This window comes from Lycorma delicatula, chromosome 8, assembly GCF_047948215.1.
Source record: "Lycorma delicatula isolate Av1 chromosome 8, ASM4794821v1, whole genome shotgun sequence".
Lineage (NCBI taxonomy): Eukaryota > Metazoa > Arthropoda > Insecta > Hemiptera > Fulgoridae > Lycorma > Lycorma delicatula.
The window spans coordinates 87423001-87448091 of record NC_134462.1 but is presented as its reverse complement, the minus strand read 5'-3'; positions in this window follow the sequence as shown (position 1 = coordinate 87448091).

Below are 25091 nucleotides of genomic sequence, written 5' to 3'. Positions count from 1 at the left end.
CTCTAGATCTTTCAATGCTTAGACCATCGTCAGGAGAATAAAATAATATTATAAAATAAATTAAAAAAATTAAAACGATTAGGCAGTCGTGATAATTTGCTAGTTATCACTATACTGGATTGAAATGTTTTGAATTTGTCATTTCAATTTTAATTTTTTAACTTTATTTTATTCTGCAGACGATGTCTAAAGACTGAAAGATCTAGAGAAACATATTTAATTTGCTGGTAAGTTGGATTTTCACTTTTTTAATAATTTATTAACATATCAGCGGTAACCATGTTTGTGAAATTGAATAATACTATTCTTTTACTTTCCCGTCTAGATAGCGCTGTAGCTTTAGAAGGGAAATTATTGTTATTGGTTCAATTTGGGCATATACGGTTTTCACCGGATCTTGACATTTTGATACCTAACGAACCGAACCCAGAAAACCGGATGTTAATGTTCGTATATACGTATGTGTGTTCGGTATTGGTCTCTAAATCACCTTATATCTCCAGAACTACTAAACCGATTTTAACCAAAATCGGTCAGATTAATTCTGTATATGGGGAATTGATGTCACTAGATTTTCAACTTAAAAGGTTACCGGGATGAGGCTGTAGAGCAAGGTTACCCTCAGTATATCGAGATTTCGCCTAATTAAGATCATATTTTTCTTAGGCACATTTGTTAACGATTAAAAAATAACCATGTTTTTAATAATTCCAATTCCTAAATTCTTTCTGACATTTCGTCTTCTACCCTCACTTTTACTCTTAGGTTATAGTACAGCTGTTTTATTAGGCGACTCTCTTTTCCTGTCAACTAGTCTTTAATAAAAGAATTTCTTATCTTTGTGAACTAGCCTCTTCTTAAGTTATAAAACAAATAAACTAATTTCTGTTTACATTTTTTCATGATAAAAGTATTAATAATGCCGGCCTTCGTGGCGCGAGTGGTAGCATCTAGACCTTTCATTCGGAGGTCCCGTGTTCGAATCCTGGACAGACATGACATTTTTACACGCTACAAAATTGTCATTTTATCTCTTTCTCTGAAGTAATATCTAACGGCGGTCTCGGAGGTTAAAAAAGATGTTATAATAATAATAATTACTTTATTTCGAAAAGATACATAAATAATTTATAAAATAGTAATAATAATAATAATAATAATAAAAAATAATAATAATAACACTTATAACATGACCATAAAACCATAAAAAGTCGTTAAACAATAATTAAAATTTACACCGTTTATACAAAATAATTTGAAAAAGAAAATTAAAAAATCTGATGTGGACACTACATGACTTCCTTGTACGCCTATTAAATTACACATACACTTTTTTTTTTTGTTTAATGAAAAGTACGTGAAATTTTGTTTTATTAATAACTTCTGATATTTTTTCATATTTTCTTTTTTTATTGTTATTATTGAATTATTATTATCGTAAACAATTTTATTTACAACCAGAGGTTAATAATTATTAATAAATAAATATATCTATATTAAAAAAGAAAAAGGAGATGAAATTTGATTCGACTCGATATGCCTTTCCCTTGTAAGATACAAATATGTTATTAGTTCAAATTCTATTTGGCTATAACTCTGGAACCAATGAAAATAAGTACCACCACTTAGACATATCGTTGAAAAACTCTCAATGAGGGCTTATTACTGCAATTAAGAAAAAATCCAAAATCCAAACTTTTGGATGTTTGTCTTTTTTGGTTCAGTCAATTGCAATCAAAAGGGGTGGTGCACTACTAGTTATTAGAACAGTCCAAAATAAACAATTTCAGAATCCTACAGCTAATCGTTTTTCAGTTATGCGAGATACATACGTACGTACGTACAGACGTCACGCCGAAACTACTAGTCAAAATGAATTCAGGGATGGTCAAAATGGATATTTCCGTTGCAATCTGAAAATCGAAATTTTTCGCGATCACAGTACTTCCTTTACTTTGTACATGGAAGTAAAGAACAACAAAATATTATGTAATGATGTATATTATTACTAATAACTGTACTAATGGCCATAGATCCTGTGGTAATAGAGCACATTACGGTAAACAATCAGAAAATTAAAATAGTAAGACAATTTAAATGTCTAGGGGAATTAATAACTTATAATTTAAATTAAAAAGTTACATGGCAAAACAGGACAAATAAAATGATTAAATCCCAAAAATTAACTTGGTCAACATATAACAAAAAATGCCTTTCTGCTAAAACAAAACTTAAACATTATAAAACTGTAGTTCAGCCAGAAGTCACCTACGGAAGCGAGACCCTTTTCAAAATCACTCAGAAAAAGCGAATTGATAAAATTCTGAAAATAGAGAGGAGAATTGTGAGAACGTGTATCAATAAAAAACACCAAAAAGAAGGCCAATGGTGGATTGTGCCAAATGAGGTGGTGTATCGAGAAATAGAGCCTGTTAATGATACTATGCGGAAAAAAAGAATCTCTTTCTTTGGTCATCTCATAAGGACACCAGAAACAAGACTGTCAAGAAATATCGTTGAAAAGCTCTGGTTTCAAAAGCTAGAAGTAGGATGGATCAAAGAAATTAGAGAAGATATGCAAGAATTGGGATTTTCCCTGACTGACCTACGGAATAAAACTGGAAAAATTACAAAGCTAAAAGACAAAAGCATTAGATTTAAAAAAAGACAGACAAACGACAAAATACAAAGAAGAGGGTGTTTACGGATGAAGAAAAGAAAACAAGATCTGAACGGATGAAGAAATACTGGGCAGCTCGGAAGAGTAAAGTAACACGCTTTTCTCAGAAAAGATCCAACTAAAATTGACTTAAGTGGTCCCATGTTGGCCGTAAAAGCATAATAATAATAATGTATATCACTAAAAAAAAAAATGTTATTTAAATTCGGAAAAAAGAAAACACATATATTTGACAGTAAATTAAATATTTTACTCGTACAAATTTCATGTTTATTAAGCAAGATTATAGTTATATTGTTGGGTTTTAATACTTCTGTTGCCAATCTATTTTTGTCGTTAGTATTCATTCAAAAACTTTCAATCTGAGACTAAATTGAACAAACACTACAAAATAATAAATTTAAGCTTAAAATTTCTTGTAAATAAAATTTCAAAACAGATTAAAATAAAATGCAATGATGAACAAAAATAATAAAATCAATAAATAAATAATTGGATTTAGATAAGTACCATTAATAATCGATTATATTGCATTTACTGAAATTTAAATATTAAAACAATAGACAAGCCTGTATCCTTTTTGTTATATAAAATTCTCTAAATATTAATTTAAGGGTTTAAATAATGTCAAGGATGTATAATGTAACTGCAGCAAAAAAAGTATACACAAGGTTAAAAAAATAACAATATGGATAGGTTTCTCATTCATTGTACTCTTTTTATTATCGAATTTATTATTTATTAGAATATAATAATTTGGAAACAAAGGCTTATATTATATAAAGAATATATAGGTATTCTTACCTGAAAATTAGTGTAGATAAATTTTTAAATTTAAAATGATATAGGAATATGACAGCCTGTAAAGTAATTACTGTTTTTTGTTTTTTTAAATTGTAATTTGTGGTGAATTATTATTGTTACTATTATTAAATAGAATTAGATTAATATACATACATATTTAAGTAATATTTATAGTTCTGTAATGCTTTAAAATTTCGTTATAATTTTTAAGTAATATATATGTTTAAATGTACCACTTAACCTTCCTGAGATAATTCAAAACAAATTTACATTTGACCTCGATTAAGTTAAAAGTTTTGAATGAATGAAGGTATTTTTAAAAATTAAATTACAGATAAGTTATATGCATAATCCGTAATACATTACATATTAATTCATAGTCATCGTTTTTATATTTCATACATGCAGTTTTTTTACATATTATCTTTATATTTAAAAGGCAATATTATATACAGGATTTTTTTATTTATTTATTTATATATTAATTACAGTTACATTCGTATAAGTATTACGATTTTATTAGTAAATTAATAAAAAATAAATTTATAATAAAAATAAATATAATGATGAGCCAATATATGTTAATTATATCACGTTTTTATTATTGTAATTTATTTTTTATTATGAATATCATATGAAATTGGTGCTTACGCAGAACGATGCGTGTGGTATTTTAGTCATCGACACATATTGCTATATTAGTTATACTATTATTATTATTGTTTTATAAACATTATCCTTATTGAATAAATATGTTTATATATTAATTTTTATGGTTATCCTCAGGCTTTTGAATAAAAAAATTACAGACTGTATTAAAAGATAACCATATAAAGAAAATTTGAAAGGGAACACGAATAAATAAAGAATTAAAATTTGTTGTATTTTTATGTAGTTATTAATTAAATTGTAATAGAAAATTTTATGTTATAACGTAATAAAAAAACAGTTATGCAATTAATATTCTACTTATATTTTTTCAATGTGAATTTATTATGTTCCCCTCCAAAAAAAAGTGGTTGACGGAAGTTTTCTATAAACAAATGAATGAATTTTTCTCTTTGAAAATTCATCTTTTCTCATTATATTTGCTATTTTTCTTAATATTTTAGAGTACAAATTGATAAAGAAAAACAATTTTTTTTAATTCCTGTTAAAAAGATTGCTTTTACAGAAATATCGGTTCCAAATTTAAAAGTTGCCGGTCTCAGTGACACGAGTGGTAGAGTCTCGGCCTTTCATCCGAAGGTCCCGGGTTCGAATACCGGTCAACAAGGCATTTTCACACACGCTACAAATCATACATCTAATCTTCTGAAACATTACTTAACGGTAATCCCGTAGGTTAAACAAGAAAAAAAATAAGAGAAATTAAAAAATTAAAAGGTTTCGTCTCGTAATTATCCTGTGTTAATTATTACACAGAAGGAAATTGTTAGTTTAAATTTGTAAAATATTTCGCATAAATTTTGTTTTAATGTAAACATATACATTTTTTCAATGAATACATTGTATGCTCCTTAATTTTTACCCTTGATGGTTTTTGTTGAAAAAAATCCTTTGCAAGAAACGGTCCTTTAAAACAAAAAAAAAATTCGTTTCAGATTAATTTTGTTTTTTAATTTTTTTAAAAATATTTTTATTTATTTTATTTGTTTTTTTTTTTTATGAGAAAAGAAGCTTCTTTCCTCTTCTTCCACGCGTTTCTCATTTTTCATCGTAGCTCGTTTTTCTCATATGTATTTTCTTCCCGTTCTTCTTTTTACTGCCACAAAATATTTTATATTGTACATTATTCTTCGAACGTTGTTTCTATCGTAACACTGCTTCTTTCAAGCATATGCTTGGTCCTCCTCCATCTGTTTAAAGTAGTTTGATTTGTTTTTCATGTTCCATATCATGTGTATTTAATCTGTTTGGATCCATGCTGATCATACGCTCCAAGAAATTTAACCTTATTTTTTTATAGCTGTTTCTAGGTTTTCTTGATTTTGATAGAGCTCCTTGTTAGATTACGGTTTATTATTACCTTTGAACCGTAGAATCTCCTTAGTAGGCTTCTTTCGATCTTAAGCAATTTTTCAAAGTCGGTTAAGTGTAATGTTTCAGTGTCATGTAAGATTAATGTCTTAATTTAACCAATGTTTAAATAGGTGTATTTATTAACGTTTTGAGATCTCGTATGGTAAAAAATGCTAAAAACTTTTACAAAATGATTTACGAGCATGTAATTTATAGCTTCCAATTGTTTATTTGGATATATGTATTCATCGGAACGGATTTAACCAACCATCATTAAATTTGGTATGGTATATTATGTATTCGGGGATTGAAAAAAAAATCAGAAGACGAGATATAGAGAGGGTGGTTGGAAGGGGATTATGAAATATTTATGCGTGATTTTATAATTTTGAGAAAATATAATTTGATATTGAAACAGATGAAGTTCGGGGGTGATTCTTAAATAATTAAAGTCATAAGTTTATGTTATTATGAATTCTTTATTATATTTGAAAATACTTTTGTATGTATAAATTGAATGTTTAATATACTTAAAATGTTAAATGAATTATTTATATATTATTAAATGTTTATTATAATTGAATTATGAAGTGGAACTGTTACTAAATGCGAGTATACAAGAATAATGCGATTGCCATTTGTAGGGGACTGGCTGAAACTGAACAAGAGTGACGGCTGAAGAATGATTAATGAATGACCACAAGAATGACGATGGACCTGCTTAAATAATGTTATTGGAGCCGCTGCTTCGTCAGCAGCCGAATGCATACGAAAGGAGCCTAGTGTACTGTAAATATCCGAATGAATCCGACCGAAGCCGAAGGTATTTAAATTTAAAAATCCTGTTAAATTCATTAAAGCTTTAACATTTAAACGATAATAACAAAATATAAATATGTAAAGGGTATTTAAAGATTAAAGAAATAGATTTTCTATTTGTACCCGGCTTTTTCCAAACGGTTGAATACTGTTTGGTGATGGATGTTTTTAGGACATCGGCGGCGATGTCATGACCGGCTTACATGCCGGTCTTCCTCGACTTTTACCAGAATACACTAACGCTATCTCGTGCGCAAAAGGCTCAATACTTTTTAGACTATCTATTATCTTACATTAAATTTAAAATCTGAAAATATATATGTCTAAATATTTTATTTAAATGAAATAGATATTTGAATTTGTGTGATAATTTCTTTTTTTACTGTTAATTACATTAATTCATCTATACATCTTTTTAAGTTATCTGTTCTTTATTAAAAAATACTCGTAAAAATACGAGTATTTACTCAAATATGTAAAATTCTTTACATATTTGAGTAGAATACTCGTATAATTTTTGTTTATTACAAAAATTTCTATAAGATTAATTCTGGGAATTTCTTTAGACTCTTCTATTTTAACAGAAAACCAATAGTTTAAGTGAAAACAAATTATTCTATTTCTAATTAAAATTTCCTTACCTTAAAAGATTAGAATAAAATAATAAGATTTGTTTGAATAAAAGGAGATGTTGATTTTAAATGATTTATTTAACAGATTTTTTCTTTGGAAATACATAGAGATATGAAAGAGTATAAAATTTTCTTTGAACAGTGTTTCTGTTTTATGGATGTAATTCATGTATGCATTATGCTAAGTGAAAAAAATTATAAATAAATTGAGCATTATTCATCTCTTTCCTAACCGTCAGTGAAAAATACGGCTATTTACTTTTTCATTAGATTTATTAGGTGATTAAATAAATTGTTACATTCATGTCGGATTTTTTCCCCATTTATCGTACACTATTAGGCATTTATAAAGTTTTTAGCTTATTCAACATGTAGTGGTTGAGTTTTAGCATACAGTTATTTTAGCATACTGTTATTTTACTAACAGTAAGAATTTGATTTACGCTGGTTATTTCGTTACAATTTAAGTACGAAACTTTGCGATGCGAGCGATGCGTAAAATATCTTAACGAGCAAAAAAATATATATATTCTACAAGTATATATTATTATTTGTAGATATTGTTTAATACATATATATATATATATATATATATATATATATATATATATATATATATATATGTGTGTGTGTGTGTGTGTGGGTGTGTGTGTGTGTGTGTGTGTGGGTGTGTGTGTGTGTGTGTGTGTGTGTGTGTGTGTGTGTGTGTGTGTGTGTGTGTGTGTGTGTGTGTGTGTGTGTGTGTGTGTGTGTGTGTGTGTGTGTGATAATGATATATATATATTAAAGTAATATATAATTGGTTAAGTTTTGTAAGAATGGAATCGCAAAAAAGAAAATTATAAACTGTAAAAAATTCTTACAAATTGTAAGCATAGAAAACAAGCTGCAGACGTTCTGTATCCATCTTCCAGATTATTCATGATATCCTTTCAAGGATAAATATGACTGTGGTACTGGTATAGGTCCTGGTCATTGTGGCATCCCCGGGAACGAACGGGCCGATGAGGCTGCCAAGAGAGCGGCAATAAATGGCATCCAAGTACAATCGACATGTGAGAGAGACTTCATGAGATCAGTTCATGTAAAATTGCGAACTCAGAGGAATAAATTCTGGCTGCTGAGTTTTCCCACAGCATTACATAACATCCGGGAGAATGTGCTCGAGAAACCTCTTTCCCCGAGCACCAGAAGAGACCATCTTAACTCGGTTAAGGATTGCATAAACCAGGCTTACCCACGCTCATCTATTTAGTTCTCCTCCAAAGATCTGTGAGGCGTGCAAGGTCAAATGGTCCGTGCACCAACTGCTCTTTGATTTCCCAATCTTTGGAACCATCCGATAAAACTTAGATCTGGGTTCAGATATGAAATTTCTACTAAAGCGGAAAGAAGGTAAAAACGTCTGTTGCGGTTCCTCTTCTACAGTGGAATGAAAAATACAATTTACTGGTTTTTGTCTGATTTTTGTATTTTAGGTTGTATTTGTTGTTACTGGTCTATGCTTTTCTTTATTTTTCCTGTTTCTTTGTTGTTTATGATTTTTGTTGTATTATGTAACACTACATGATAGTGTTACTTTAGTCGCTAATGACTAAAGTTGAGCGACTGCAAATAAAAGCATTAAAAAAAAGAAAACAAATTTTATAATTTATTTTAATTCATAAAATTTTGTATTACATCACTTTTAAATTATAATAATAAATTACTGAATACTTATGAAGTATTATACTGTATGCAGGGGCATCAAGAAACCTACCGGGTTGGTTTAGTGGTGAACGCGTCTTCCCAAATCATTTTATACGGATTTGAATACTATATCGTGGATTCCGGTGTTCTTTGGTGGTTGGGTTTCAATTAACCACACACATCTCAGGAATGGTCAACCTGAGACTGTACAAGACTACACTTCATTTACACTCATACATATCATCCTCGTTCATCCTCTGAATTAATACCTGAACGGTAATTCCCGGATGCTAAACAGGAAAAAAGAAGAAGGGGCGTCAAGAAGGTAAACAAGGTTTGTAACATTTTAAAGCTAGTAAATTTTAGACAATATTTGTTTGGTACAACATTTTTTCCTGCATTGTTTCCGTTTAAATGTTAATATGAAATCATTATACTAGTTAAATCATGATATAAATTTGCTACTAGTTTTATTAACTAACTACTCAATAACAGCATTATTTTCATCATTTCCAAAATGAATGCCAAAAAAACTTTTTTTAATTTTGAGAAACTAATGAAAATTTGTACAGCCTATTAATAATAATAACTGAGTAATAATTGAGCATATTAGAATAGGACTGTTTAGAACTTTAATACTCTCAATCCGAGCCAAAATTTTGAAACGGCGTTTGAGTTATTGCAAAGGCTCTCCTCTCCATTCACTTAATCATATTCTTCAAACAATAGTTAAATAATTCATCCAAAAAAGATTTATACTGATGTTCCTTAGATGATTTACTTGATTCATTCATAAACTACTTTCTTTTCCTCTAAACTTTTACAGAAAGAACTTCTTTCATTTAAAGATTAAATTACATTTCTAATTTCACAATCGATGTGTTTTTCTTATATTTTTATTTTTATCGTTACAAACACTTAAGAAGAATTACGACGTATTTAAGTCAGAGAACTTTTAACAAATACAAGAAAGTAACTTCTAATAAATCGCAAGACAAAATTTATAATATTATAATTATTTTAAAATAAATTTTAAATCTTATATTTATTTAAATGGAAGCATAGTTTTAAAAATATTTTGTTTTTAATAAAAAAAAATAAAAATATTTTAAATAAATTGTACACACATGAATTTTATTTATTCATTTTATATATATATATATATATATATATATATATATATAGGGTTAATTTAAAATAAACATTTTTTGCCTCTCATAGCTTTTTAAATTTGAATTAATATCGCATTCTCAATATATCACGGTGTTGTATGAATGTTTTGGTTTAATTTATGAACTGGTAGGCAATGGTGACGCTATCCACAGCTGACGTAATATTGGGATCGGTCCAAAACTTAAACATTAAAATTCTGGTATAAATTAATTTACATGAAATTCAAGATCACATTATTGAAAATCAAATGCTCAAATAAATATATGTACTTATTCTTTTTAAAGTAAAATATGCAAATAAATACAAATCAAGATTATTCGGAGAATCTAATTTTTATTAAATTACGGAAGCATTCCCAAAAGAAAATTTGTTTATTTATTTAAGAAAAAAATAACAAACTGATATTTTTTCAAACGGCATCACAAGATATCTGTTAAGACAAAGGAATAACAATTTGAAAACTATTTTAAAAAATGATGGAAATTTTATTTTTTTTTAAATTTAAAACTACGGTAATTATATACTCGTATTACAGGATAGTTGTATTTAAGTTAGTGAATGAATAGGGTAAAATAGGAACAGAATAATTCTGAAGAAGAGGTGAAAGATAAAGTTTATTGATCATGAAGACCAAACAGGCTGAAGAACAGATGAAGAAAAGAGAAGGACACTGTGTGGAAGAGAATTAATAAAAATCTGTTGTTTTAAAATTACGCCTGTCTGGTGCAATCATGAAAGAAATCGGAATTTATTTATCAGAGTTATAAACTATCATTAAAATTAAACTTAAAATAACTGGAATCGAACAGGTTTTTAAAACAATAAAATAAATAAAAAATATTTGTTGAGTAATAATTTATTTCATTTAATCTTCTCAAAGAAGTAGCGGAAAACAATCTCCATAGATAAAAATTAACACATAACATGTAAGAAATGCACCTAATTCGTTAACTTAAATTTTAAGAAAGTCCAAGGATTTGGAAAAATTAAATATCTGGAAGAGACAATCCAACAAAATGGCACAGAAAAAGTCGCGATCCATGAAAAAATCGGGAAAACAGAAAAAGCATAAAGAATAACTAAAAAGTATCTACAAAAAAAAATTCCTTGCTATAAAAAAAAGCTAACGTGTTAGCTTTTTTTTTTAATTGTAGGACCTTTCCTGTCACGCGGTTTTTTCTGATAAACGGCTTACACACACAACTTAATTTTAAATATTTATCATTTTAGTTAAATATAATATTTTTTGTTCATTTAATTCAATGAAAGCGCGCGCGCATACCGTATTTCATTCGCGCAACAGATACCATGTTAAACAGCGATCTAGTTCAAGACCCAGCAAGATGAGTTACTTTTTTACACTAGAAACTTCAAGAGTTGCATGTCAGTGCTACACCAGCGCTCCTTGTGGTGACAGGGAGGTATTATTGACGCAGTATACCCAATTAGACACTAGTTTAGAGCGTTTTTTGGGGTAGGTGTCTGATTTTGCAAAAATTCTTTTTTTACAAATATTATTATTTTTTTAATCGTTAACAAGTGTGTCTAAGAAAAATAAGACCATAATTAGGCGAAATATGAAGATACTGAGAGTAACCTTGCTCTACAGCATCACCCCTTGATCTTTTAAGTTGAAAATTTAATGGCACCAACGCCCCATATATAAAAGTAATATGACCAAGTTTGATCAAAATCGGTCCAGTAGTTCTGGAGATATAAGGTAATTTAGAATGCGACATCGAGTACACACTATATGCGAACATTCGAAAAATTTCCATCCGCTTTTTGGTTTTTTGGGTTCCTTAGATGTCAAAACTTCAAGATCCGGTGAAAACCGCATATGCCAAAATTGAGCCAATTAATATGGCTCCAAGCGCTATAAAATGGTGGTCAGGTACTTGCTAGCATTCAGCGACCTAGGTGTGGCAGCGAATTGCTGCCTCCACGAAATAAATTTTATTATGGATGTCATAAATATTTTTAGTAGTTGACGGGGTGCATCTACCCATTTTAGCAAATATATGACAAGTGAGCGGTTGGGACACGTAAGCCGATGGTGTATGGCACCACGCTTAGTCCGTTCACGCTCTTAGATAAGCTCTAGGAGCTAATTTAGGATACTGGTCGCTAAACTGTTCGAGGTTCACTAGCCGTTTGTGGCACAGACATTCGGTCTTATGGTTTAGAGCGACCGAATGGGATGGTGGCGGGAGAAATGCCAAGCAAACCAAAAAATGCCCAAATTGGACCGATTGCAATACTTTTCCTTCTACAGTTATAGTGCTAGACGGGAAAGTAATAAGGCATTATAATACAGTAATCAAATTCTTTACGCATCAGAATGTTCAAACACACTAAAGGAAAAAAGAAAGATTAAAAAAAGAGAAAGAAATATGTTTTTTGACTCTCAATTAGATTCTTTCATTTCTCGTTTTTTAGATAGCCGAAAAACCCTGTATAATATCTAAATCAGAAAGATAAAAGTTTATCGTGTTTTATACATTTTACAATGCTGGGAAAGTTGAGATATTTGCTTTTCTGCCAGTTCTATTTTATAATTTTTACAATAACTTTGTTGCATCCTTGGAAATGGTAAGAATGTACAAGACCGGATATCGTTACATCTACGAAGTATCAAGACTACATTTCATTCACATTCATACATATCATCCTCATTCATCCTCTGAAGTAATCCTTGCGGTGGTTCCAGAAAAGTGATGGCATTTTCACCCCGCAAAAAAACTACTCTACTATCGGTATAGTGTTGTATTTTTTAAAACAAGAACCAATAGTTTCCTGAATTTTCTCGGCGCGTTTGAAAAATCGAGTTACGTTTTTTTTGTTTTTACACCATGACCAGAGATTTTTTATCTGGAGAAAGTGCCGCGCTGTTTGCTACTATAAAAACTACAATTTGTTTCTTTCTAACTTAGATTATTATCGTAAGAAAGAGTTCTCGTTTCACAAAACATTCAATATATATGTATCTATCTTGTACATTAGAAATTAATCTGCCTATTTTTTACTTTAAAATCTAAGAAACCCATGATTGAATTGGTTGTGATCTTCATATCCATTCCAGTTAGATATTTTATTTGCTTTTTTTTTGTTCGAAAGAAGTGTTCATCTTTATTTATTTGTATTGTGCTTTTAGTTAAGTCGTTAAATATTTTGAACTATTCTTCTTCTTATCGTGTTGACTATGTAAATAATTTCGGTTGTTATAAGGGTGTAGTGGAAAGTATCCATAGTATATTTTCTTACCTATTTGAAAAAAAATTAAAATAATTGTTTAGAAGTTACGTAAAAGACTTTGTAAAAATAACATTTAAAACCTTACCTCGGAAAAAATTATTACAAAACCAAAGAAGAGCATATAACAGCTATTAAAAATAAAGCTGGAATAGAATTAGATCTGGAAAATAATAGGACCTAATCCATGTAAGAAGACTGTATAGTTTGGTTAAATTATGGTGTATGTTTGGACAAAGACTAAATACGAACCGGACTAAATATGTTATGTTGTGCATGAATTTTATGAGTTACTATTGCATGATATTTTAGATGAAACGAACTTAACATTATTGAATGATAAAGTAGTACATAACATATAATAAAAATATCAATTTTATAGCGGCTGTAGGACTGTAAATGTGTACGTTTGCTGCTTTTACTACGGCTAATGTTAGACCAATATTATAAAATGCGTTACACAGACTTGGTGATAAGGTCGTGTATCTTGATATCGAATAAATTTTAAATATATCGACAATTGAACTAATATATACATTAGAAACATGTTGTATGTTAGGAGTATGGACGTATGACCTCGGTAAAATTTATATTTAATCGAGTTTTTTTCAATGAGTTACGCTTCTAAGACAATAAAGTTAAATTCTAAGGTTCGAATCCTTGTAAAGACAGTTGTATTTATAAGGATTGGAGTGCTAGACTGTGGATACCGGTGTTCTTTGGTAGTTGGGTTTCAATTAACCACACATCTCAGGAGTAATCGACCTGAGTCAATTCAAGACTACACATTTACCGGTACATATACGTACATGTCAGACTACGCACAGATGGCTTGGCATCTCTGTAGAGTACTGTTGACATCATATCACTGCGCTGTTACTCAGCGCAGAGTAAACGATTACTAGATATGAATATTATGCAGAAAATGGTCGAGAATGAAATTAAAAGTGTAGCGGTAAGTTAAAACAGATAACTAGAGTCGTTAACCAAACCACCGGGTTGGTCTAATGGTGAACGCGTCTTCGCAAATCAGCTGATTTCGAAGTCGGAAGTTCTAACGTTCAAATCGTAGTATTGTTATATTGAATAAAAAGATAATTTTGAGGTAAGAGGATATGCTTAACTTTTTTTCGTTTCACATTGAACAGTTATTTAAGAGATGTAGATCACTTTTGTGACTAGCTGTGAAAAATATTAAATGGCCTATTTTTTACGGTTGTAGCCTGAAGTTTTTTTTCTGTTGTAATGTTTGTTTTTCAGTGACCTTTAAAGTGATGAATCGCAATTCCACACTTTTTTTTACCCACCGGGTTGGTGTAGTGGTGAACTCATCATCACAAATCAGTTGATTTCAAAGTGTTCTAAGGTTCAAATCCTAGTAAAGGCAATTACTTTTATATGAATTTAAATGATAGATCATGGATACCGGTGTTCTTTGGTGGTTGGGTTTCAATTAACTACATATCTCAGGAATGGTTGATCTGAGAATGTTCAAGACTACACCTCATTTACATTCATACATATCATCCTCTGAAGTAATTCCTAATGGTGATTCCAAGGCTAAACAGGAAAAAAACTAGAGGTTAGAACTAAAATAATTCTTGTAAATGAAGTAAAGATATTTCTGTTCCAGTATGATAAGAGAATGGTACTTAACGAAATATGTCAAATGAACACTACCATGGGGGGTATTAGACGTTGCATGTTAAATTTTATTTTAAAAGATAAGAAGAAATAATCAGTAAACTTAATTTTACGTTTCAAGAAAAATTAAAAAAAAGAAAACATTTATAAAATATTAGGTTAAATATTTTATTTTCATCACGTTTGAAGATTATGGTTAAAAATTAGGTAAGCGTTTTGTTTGTTTTAGATTTAACCTTATAGATTAAAAAAGATATTAAATAGAAAATTTTATTATAATATTTAGTCTTAAAAAAGTGTACCATACGTTTTGTTCGCTATATTACTCACACACGCAAATTAAATATTTTTTATATAATTTATCAGTATTTCGGATCTTTTATTTGACAAAGAAATGTTATTTTGATGAAATCTTTTGCCCCGATACTCTTTTTTCTTCGGTTTATTTTTATTATCTGTAGAATACAAATAGTAAAATAAACCTTACAGCCTATTATAACTAAAAAAAAGAATATATATACATACGTGTAAACTTTTTTTTAAATTAGAAATTCGTATTTTATTTATATATAAACCTTAATAAATCTTATATTATCATAAAAAAATTAAGTTTTTAGATAATATTATATGACTAAGTTAGATTTTATAGCATTATGAGTATAAAATTGACCACTTATTTTTTAAAATTATAATATAGCATTAATAATAATTGCTGTAGTTTAAAAGAAAAAACTATTTAAATAACCGTCAAGATAAATAATATTGAGTATTTATCGTGTATTATGAAATTATAATTTAAAACTATTAATGCCGCATTAAACATAAACAAAATATATTTATCTATTAACATGATCATTACGCTCATTTGTCATGGTTGCAGTTTAAATTCTACGTATTTTGCTTGAAGCTAATCATATTTAAAATACGTATTGTATTACAAATGTATAAAGAAGGCGATGATTAGTTGACCTAATATTATTAATATTGATAAATCTACATTTTCTTTACTGTACAACGTATTTATTTTATTATATATATACTAATTTTTATAAATGTTACAGTTAATTTATATCAGTGCAACCGGATTTTATCTGATATTATTCTATTGTAGAAATAATATCGTAAATTATATTTTTAATAAAATATATCTTTATCTTGATATTGAAAACACAAAAAAATGTATACTTTTTCTTGGGGCTTAATTTTAATAGTAGATATCTAATTTCTAACATTATATGACGGATAAATTGTTTGTACCATTATAGTAAATATTCTAGAGTGCGCCGAATAAAAACACTCAGTTAAGGCTACTACTATTAACTAGAGAATGGAAATCATTAGAGTATGTGATATTAAAAAAACAACGCCGAATCCGATTGCTATTATCCATTAACCTTCACCTATCTCGAAATGAACATTTAGACGGAGGACGTTTTTTAAGTTTTTACAAACGACCACTAGATGGCGTTATTGAGATGTGACATTACTATTGTTATAAAATTTGACTGTTTTTATTGTTACAATACTGGCAGCTCAAAAATCGGCCGAACAGTTTTTTATTATGAGCGTTAAAAAAAAAAACAGTTGTGTGAAAAAATATAAATTCTCGTGAAGGTTTTATCGGATGATTTTTTACGATTTTAATTAGGGCCTAACTCAACAAAAACGCCTCAAATCGCTTCGTTCAATTTTGGATAACTAATCACCATCAAAAAAGGATTATTTACAATCGATTTACAGAATTACGTCGTGATCGTGCTTTTCAGCGATGAATTTCGTGATGGTCGATCAAAATCGGTTTTTGTTCCAAAAAACATCGATGCTGAGTGCAATATGATTGAAGAGGATCGGTATGGGACTTACCGTGAGATAGAGACATCCTTAATCCTATCGAAGACTACAGTAAATTTGACTTGAACAGTTAGCTGTGAAAAAGATCTTTTCCCGATGGATTTTGCATGATTTGACCGAAACTCAAAAACAGGCTCGTGTCAATTGATGTAAGGAGATTCTCAAAAAAATCGACTGAGGAAATGCAAAATCCTTAAACAACATCGTTACAGAAGACGATGACCCAGACAAATGGCCCCTACATTCCGGACACAAGCCTAAATTAATCAAAACAAATCTGGCTAATCTTCCTCGAAAAGCACCATGTTCAGAAAGAAACTGTAATATAACGATTGGAAGAAATCCACTTAACTACTTGCACACTTCTCACATCAGGAAAAATTGCAAGCGTTTAACGGCCGTCAGGCGATTTAGTTCACCTGAATGGTAGACCATAACAAAGTCAACAAGCCGATGGAATTTGCTGTATCTCGGATTTGTAGTATTTTAATTGTGTCTCTTTGTATTAAGTTTATTAGATGAGTTGAGCTCATCTTTACGGATTTTTCCCGGATCTCGAGCAACGACAATGAACACCGGTTACTCGCCCAAAAAAATAATTGATTTCCAGGGGTACCAATATTAAATTAATTTTTTTCTGGTTATAAATAATGACCAGAAAAACAAAGATGATAAATACTTACACAGTATTTTTCATCTTTTAATTATCATTTAGATAATGTTGTAAAATATACGTTCTTTTATATTTTTTTCTGATTGATAAATTTTTGCACTCATTTTCATTTTGTTGTTTTCGGAGGGGGGGTTCTTTTAAAACCCTTAATTTTTCTACGTAATACCGTTAGGCATGGGAAAACATTTTTCGTACATTTAATTTCTGTTAATTTTGTTTTGGAAATTTCAACAAAATTAAATAGCTGTTTCGGTAAACGTTTGATGATTAATTTTTTTTATAGATAGTAGCTGTACTTCATATTCACTACTTTTAACCGATCATCAAGAAAAAATGAAATGTTTAATAAACGATGATTTAGATATAAAGATGATTTTAACAGCAGTTAAATATTGAAAAACACGATTAGCAAAACCAAAAAATTGTTCTTTAGTATAGAATAATTAATGAGCGTGCGGAAGACAGTTTTGTATGTAGTATTTGTATATACGAGTAGTATAATTTTTTTTCAATATTTTTAAATTTATTTAAACATATATATATATATAGTGTTATTTATTTAGGGTATGACACTAAATAAACGTAACATAAGGATTACAACGTGAGGTCATACGTGTAAATCAGTTCAGCCGTTGAGATGCTGAGGTGGAACAAACATATATACATATACTCTAAATACATAAGAGCAAAAAGAAAGAACATATTTACATCATCGAACATACTTCCCGTCAGGGTGCGCCTACCCATTTTAGCAAATATATGACAAGTGAACGGTTGGGACACATAAGCCGATGGTGTATGGCACCACGCTTAGTCCATTCACACTGTTAGGTAAGTTCTAGGAGCTATGTTAGGATACTAGTCGCTAAACTGTTCGAGGCTCAGTTGCCGTTTGTGGCACAAACATTCGGTCTTATGCTTTAGAGCGACCGAATGGGTTGGTGGCGGGAGAAATGCCAAGCAAGCCAATACTTCCCGTCAGAAAATCATAAATTTTTTAAACATCATATTTATATATACAGCCTATATCACTCCCGAAAACGTAAGGATTACAACGCGGGGGTCATACATCTAAATAGGTTCAGCAAAAACAAATATACATAGGCCTACATACACCCTGTTCATGTTTATTTATGTTATTTTATTTTTATTTATTTTCATGCAGTAGTTCTGTCTGTCAAAATAAAGAAGAACAAAACGAAAGTAGTGAAATATAGTAGAAATAACGAAGATGGACCACTGAATGTAAAAATAGGAAGAGAAAAGATTAGGAGGTAGAAGAATTTTGTTATTTGGGAAGTAGAATTACTAAAGATGGACGAAGCAGGAGCGATGTAAACTGCCGAATAGCACAGGCAAAACGAGCCTTCAGTCAGAAATATAATTTATTTACATCAAAAATTAATTTAAACGTCAGGAAAATATTTTTGAAAGTATTTGTTTGGAGCGTAGCTTTATATGGAAGTGAAACTTGGACGATCGGAGTACCTGAGAAGAAAAGATTAGAACCTTTTGAAATGTGGTGCTATAGGAGAATGTTAAAAATTAGATGGGTGGATAAAATGACAAATGAAGAGGTGTTGCGGCAAATAGATGAAGAAAGAAGCATTTGGAAAAATATAGTTAAAAGAAAAGACAGTCTTATAGGCCACATATTAAGGCACCCTGGAATAGTTGCTTTAATATTGGAGACAGGTAGAAGGAAAAAACTGTGCAGGCAGGCAGGCAACGTTTGGAGTATGTAAAACAAATTGTTAGGGATGTATGATGTAGGGATAATACCGAAATGAAACGACTACCACTAGATAGGGAATTTTAGAGAGGTGCATCAAACCAGTCAAATGACTGAAGGAAAAAAACGTACACCCTAAATATATTACACTCCTTTTTGGACAGTCGTGTAAAAATTGTAAGTGTTGGTCGATATTGTTTATTTTTGGGTTCCTTAATTGAAAGATCTTAATATTAATTCTGTTATTACACCATTTGGGTCAAGATAAATTTGTCTCTCAAATATCATTTTTCTAGGACATCGGAAAGTGTCCTTCATTATGATATTGGAGAATAGAGAACGTTGGAAATGACAGATACTTAATAGATAAAGTTAATTACATATAAAAATTATAAAATAATAACAAAGAATGCATTAAATAAGTACTGTGATTTATGTTATTGTTTTTGCATATTTTATTACTATTATTATTATTATTACAAAAATAAAGGAGAATTTACACTAATTATGTTAATGAAGTAATATTTAAATAAATAAATTCTTATTTTATTATAATTAGTTTTCTACGATTATGTATATATATATATAATAAAGGGATATATTCTGCGCGTATTATGGTAATAGAAATAACGAGGTGTTACTCGCCTACACTTTTAGTGCAATAGGCTAAAATACAATAAAGCAGAAACGTTGCATTCTAGCGATTAGTTTTAATATTGAGTTGTAAATCCTTTAGAGCAGCTTCGTGTAGATAACTGAATCTATTATTATTATTATTGTGTCGAGTTCGTTGTTGGCTTGTCGGTAAAGCTGGGTAGGTTGTTGAAAGAAGATAGTGTGAAGATATAATGTTGATGACGGTCGATGGAATACAGTGGTGGTGGAAGAATTGTGCATGTTAAATGAAAGAACAATGTGAAACTATATGCAAATCGGCTCCATGAGATCGTCATACATCTACATCTAGAGGCGCGATGAACTTTGTTGAGTTTAAACTTAATGTTTGAGAAACAACTTGTGTCGGTCGGAGAATTAACATTAACATATATGTGGTGATCACGTTGGAAAAGTACATTTTCATTCCGCTGCTGCCATCTTAATTGATATGATCCAACTATCGGACAGCGCTTTTTTTTAGTATAATGTAGTTTGCTTGTTAGTTTTGTTTTCTTTTTTTTCAACATAAATTTGATTTGTTTTTTTTTTTTTTTTAGTGATTCTTCCTCATATTAATAAAGCAGTACTTCCCAAATTTCATTCAAATATCTTTTCAGAACTCAATTATCATTTATTATCTTTTTAAAGTAACATCGACACAATTCGATCGTTTTCCTTCTGTCGGACATGTCATTAAAATTCCTTATTTAAATTTAACTATCCGCGTTGATTTTTTCGCTAATGGATGAAAAAGAAATTTTATTATCGTAAAACACACAAACGATGAATTATGAAATTTCTAATTATTATTATCTAGAGATTCGAGAAAGAAAAATTACAAAATTCATCTAAAATCCTATCACAAAACAAGAGTGGTTGTAAACACCTACCAAAAAAACCATACTAACGACAGAAAATTTAATAACGAAAAGAAAAAAGTATAAATATAAAAGAGAATACTTGTATTTTTTATGTAAATAACCGATAAAATATGTTATATATAGGTTAAAAGTAGTCGAACTGGAATCTAGTGTAAATGTTCGTACCTAAATTAAAACTTGAACATTTTTTCTACTTTTTATATTTTCCAAATATGTATTATCTATCATATAAATGCGAAAGTTTGTGCGGGATTTTTTTTTTTTAACCTCCAGGAGCCACCGTTAGATATTGCCTTAGAGGATGAAATGAATGGTTTGTAGCGTGTGTGAAAATGCCATGCTCTACCGGGATTCGAACCCGGGATCTCCGGATGAAAAGCCGAAACGCTACCACTCGCGCCACGGAGGCCGGCAAGCGGGTTCTGTTTGTTCATTTTCAACATCACGCGAGAATCAATTTCCCCAGAATACTAATAAATAAAAAAAATTAAAAATGTAACAGTTAAAGTTAAAATAATTATCTTTAATTTATAGATCTTCCTGGCGAAAGGAAAGTTTTTGCAATTTATACATTAAGAACCTGAGTTTTATTTAAAAAGATTTAAAAAAATTAACTTAAAAGGAAATTGTTGAAAAATATTAAAAAAGTTTTAAAATAATAAAGTATAACTTTTATAAAAGTAATGAAAAAAGTCGCTACTCATTTTGGGTCCGGAATGTAGTATAGAGGCCAAAACTAGTATAATTTTAATAACTCTTAAAATGGCGAAGAAAAATATAAGAAAAAATGTTATAATAGTAAAAATTAAAAGAGTTAGAACCAAAAGATAGAATATATTTTAATTTTTTTAGAGATGGGGAAAACATTTTCTAAAAATATTCATAAATAGGTTAAGTTTAACAAATTTGCTAAAGTAAAATTTTCTCTAAAATTATAGATTTAGAGAAAATTTTACTTAAAAACTAAAAGCTTCTTCAATAAAAGCTGAAATAAGAAAAACAATTTTCAAAAACCTTTTCTGTATTTTAGGTCCGAGGTCTTAAATTTTTAAAAATTTAGAAATTTCTTGGTAGCGCTATATATGAAGTATAAATTTCAAAAATGTTTGAAAAATATTTATACCGAAGGGTGATAGAGTAAAAGAACAAAAAAAAATTTTAATTTTAAGAGCTGAGGATTGATTTAAAAAAAAAACATTATTTGTATATGCATTATAGTAATAAATTTACTTTAATAAAGTTTTTTCAAAAATTTTGAAGAAAAATCAAAATTCCTCCTGCATTCTAAATTCCTCATCTATTCTAAAAAAATCCTCTTTTGTATTCTAAATTCCTCCTGCATTTTTGAAGAAAATCAAAATTCCTTTTTACCGATATCCCTCCACTCCAAAACACATTTTGAAAAAAAAAGAATGTGATCAATTCCCCATATGTAGAAACATTTGAGCTTCGTGTAGATCAATCCTGAGGTATAAGGCCAAAAGTAGCGCAAAACACATACGTATGCACATACATATGTCAACTAATTGGACCCTAAAACATAAAACCAAAAATCCCAATAGCCAATTTTTTACATGATATCGATATTTGTCTATTTAATACAGCTATTGTTGGTATATTCTACGTGAAAGTAATTAATTTTCCGCTTATAAATTATACTAATTTAGTATAACACCTTTAAAAATTTAAAGTGGAAGTATAAAAAACGAATATAATTTTTTTATAGCTGACGGTTTTTGGCGTGTTGAATATGAAGACGAAATGTAATAAATATCGCCTACAATAAAAAGGTTTCCCCACTTAAGCGTACGGAATAATTAAAATATTTTATAACTTAAATAATATTAAGCTTAGTTACATTACTTAGAAGGAGTAGACAGGAATCGATTAATTTAATTAATACAATTACTGTATGCAGGTTTTACCCTTATTAGGTGATAAGGAGAGACTAACGCTCACTTAAAGAACTAGGCATACGTTGAGTGTAAATTCTCAGTGGTGTTTAGACTACTTTATTGTGAAAATAAATACAGAATTATTATATCATTATTGTTCATTTATTTATTTATTCAACGTCATAACATATATACACACACACTACAGTTTTTTATTTTTTTTATTGTTATTATTGAATGATGATTTATCGTAAAAGTTTTTTTTACAATCACGGGTTAATAAATCAACATATTAAAATTTTTTAAAAATTAATAAAAAAACAGATGAAGTCTGATTAGAACCGATGTGCCTTCCCCTTGAAAGATCCAAATATTTTATTAATTAAACTTTTATTTGGCTATAACTCTGGAACAAATGAAAATAAATACCACTTATGATATGTCGTTGAACAGCTCACAATTAGGGTATATTACTCCAGTTAAGGAAATTCCAAATCCCCAAATTTTTTTGGATTTTGTGCTTTTTTGGACACTTTTGGTTCAGTCGATTGCAATCAAAAGGAGAGGTGCATGACTAGATGTTACAATAGTTCTAAATCCAAAATTTCAATATTCTACGGCTAATAGTTTTTGAGTTATGCGAGATACATACGTACGTACAGACAGCACGCTGAAACTAGTCAAAATGGATTCAGGGATGGTCAAAATGGATATTTCCGTTTAAATTTTGAAAACCGAAATTTTTCGCGATCACAATACTTCCTTTACTTCATAGAAGGAAGTAAAAAAAGTTAAAAAAAATATGTATATGAAGTCAGATTCGAAACGACGTATGGATGGTTACGGATCCGACACGTTCTTATTTACACCACTTACCTACTTTAGGGGTGTGAAACAAAATTAATATATAAACTAATATAAAATGATGATACGGACACCACAAAAAAATTAATTTAGATGTCAAGAACAGATTTTTGAAAGTATATGTTTGGAGTGTCGCTTTATATGGAAGTGAAACTTGGACGATCGGAGTATCTGAGAAGAAAAGATTAGAACCTTTTGAAATGTGGTGCTATAGGAGAATGTTAAAAATCAGATGGTTGGATAAAGTGACAAATGAAGAGGTATTGCGACAAATAGATGAAGAAAGAAGCATTTGGAAAAATATAGTTAAAAGAAGAGACAGACTTATAGGCCACATACTAAGGCATCCTGGAATAGTCGCTTTAATATTGGAAGGACAGGTAGAAGGAAAAAATTGTGTAGGCAGGCCACGTTTAGAATATGTAAAACAAATTTTTGGGGATGTAGGATGTAGAGGGTATACTGAAATGAAACGACTAGCACTAGATAGGGAATCTTGGAGAGCTGCATCAAACCAGTCAAATGGCTGAAGACAAAAAAAAATATATATATAGAAGATGATAATAATATCCTAAGATCCATTACCAATTATAGAAATTTTCATAAACATTCCAATTGTTTTTAATACACTCGTTTAAATTTTTGGTTAGTTTGTTTTGAAAAATTATAATTAATATCCGAATAAACAGCTTCTGTCCGGTAACGTTTCCATCAGAAGTCAATCATTCATGCTATAAATGATTAATTTAATTTTAATTGGACTAAAATATCTGGAATACAATGTTCTATATCATTTTATCAAAAATAGTTATAATAATGACAATCACGTTGATATCTCACATTATATAAAGCGATTGGATTTTATTCAAAATTTAATGAGCGACGAATCTTTTTCATAACTTAATAAATAAAAAAATTTAGATGGATCAAAATTAAATACCCCTAAATTACGTTCGAAAATATAAATTAGCAATGGATTTTTAATAATGTTTACATATTGCGTGCTAAGTTTAACGTTATGAATTAATGGTACGTTCAAAATGAGTCGGGGCAGAATAGAGTGGATCTTGAACACGGCACTGGAATTATATATTTAAATAATGGTATACATCGTACATATGTACTACAGGGCTCTATATGTAGTTTTATTTAAAATAAAAGTTTTGATAACTTCAAAAATAATTTGCTATTGATTCATAATTTTGATAAATTTGAAATAAAGTCTAGATCGAAAAGATTAGATTATAAAGGAGAATCCAGGAATTTTTTATAGTTATTCTTTATTTTTTAATGAATTAATTATAAATTGTAATAATAGTAATCAATGCTAACGTAAATTATATTATAATTATTTCGCCGAAAGGTTAGTAAATTAATAAAACAAACCACCCTCAAAGTTCCCTGCCATATAATTATCTAAGCGATTTATTTTCTGATGACTCATTAACTTAAAATGCAGTGTTACTTTTTTTGTTCAGATTCATTAACTTGATTATAAATAAAACATTAGTACCTATATAATTTCATAGTTTTTTTTGCAATTTAATCTCTTAGGTAAAATTAAGTTAAATCTATTTTTTACTTGATAAAACCTATTAATAATTAAGAAAATTGATTTTCTTTTTTTAAATATTTTAAGACTAAATAAAATAAAGTGAATCAATAAATTAATGATAATAACAAGAACAACAAATAAATAAAATAATTACCGAAAATATTAAAAACGGTTGTACTTTTAATAATAAACATCAAGCTTAATTTTATATGCTAAAATAAACATGTTGTATGTAATTTATTAAATAATCAGTTCTCTGTCCGTTTAC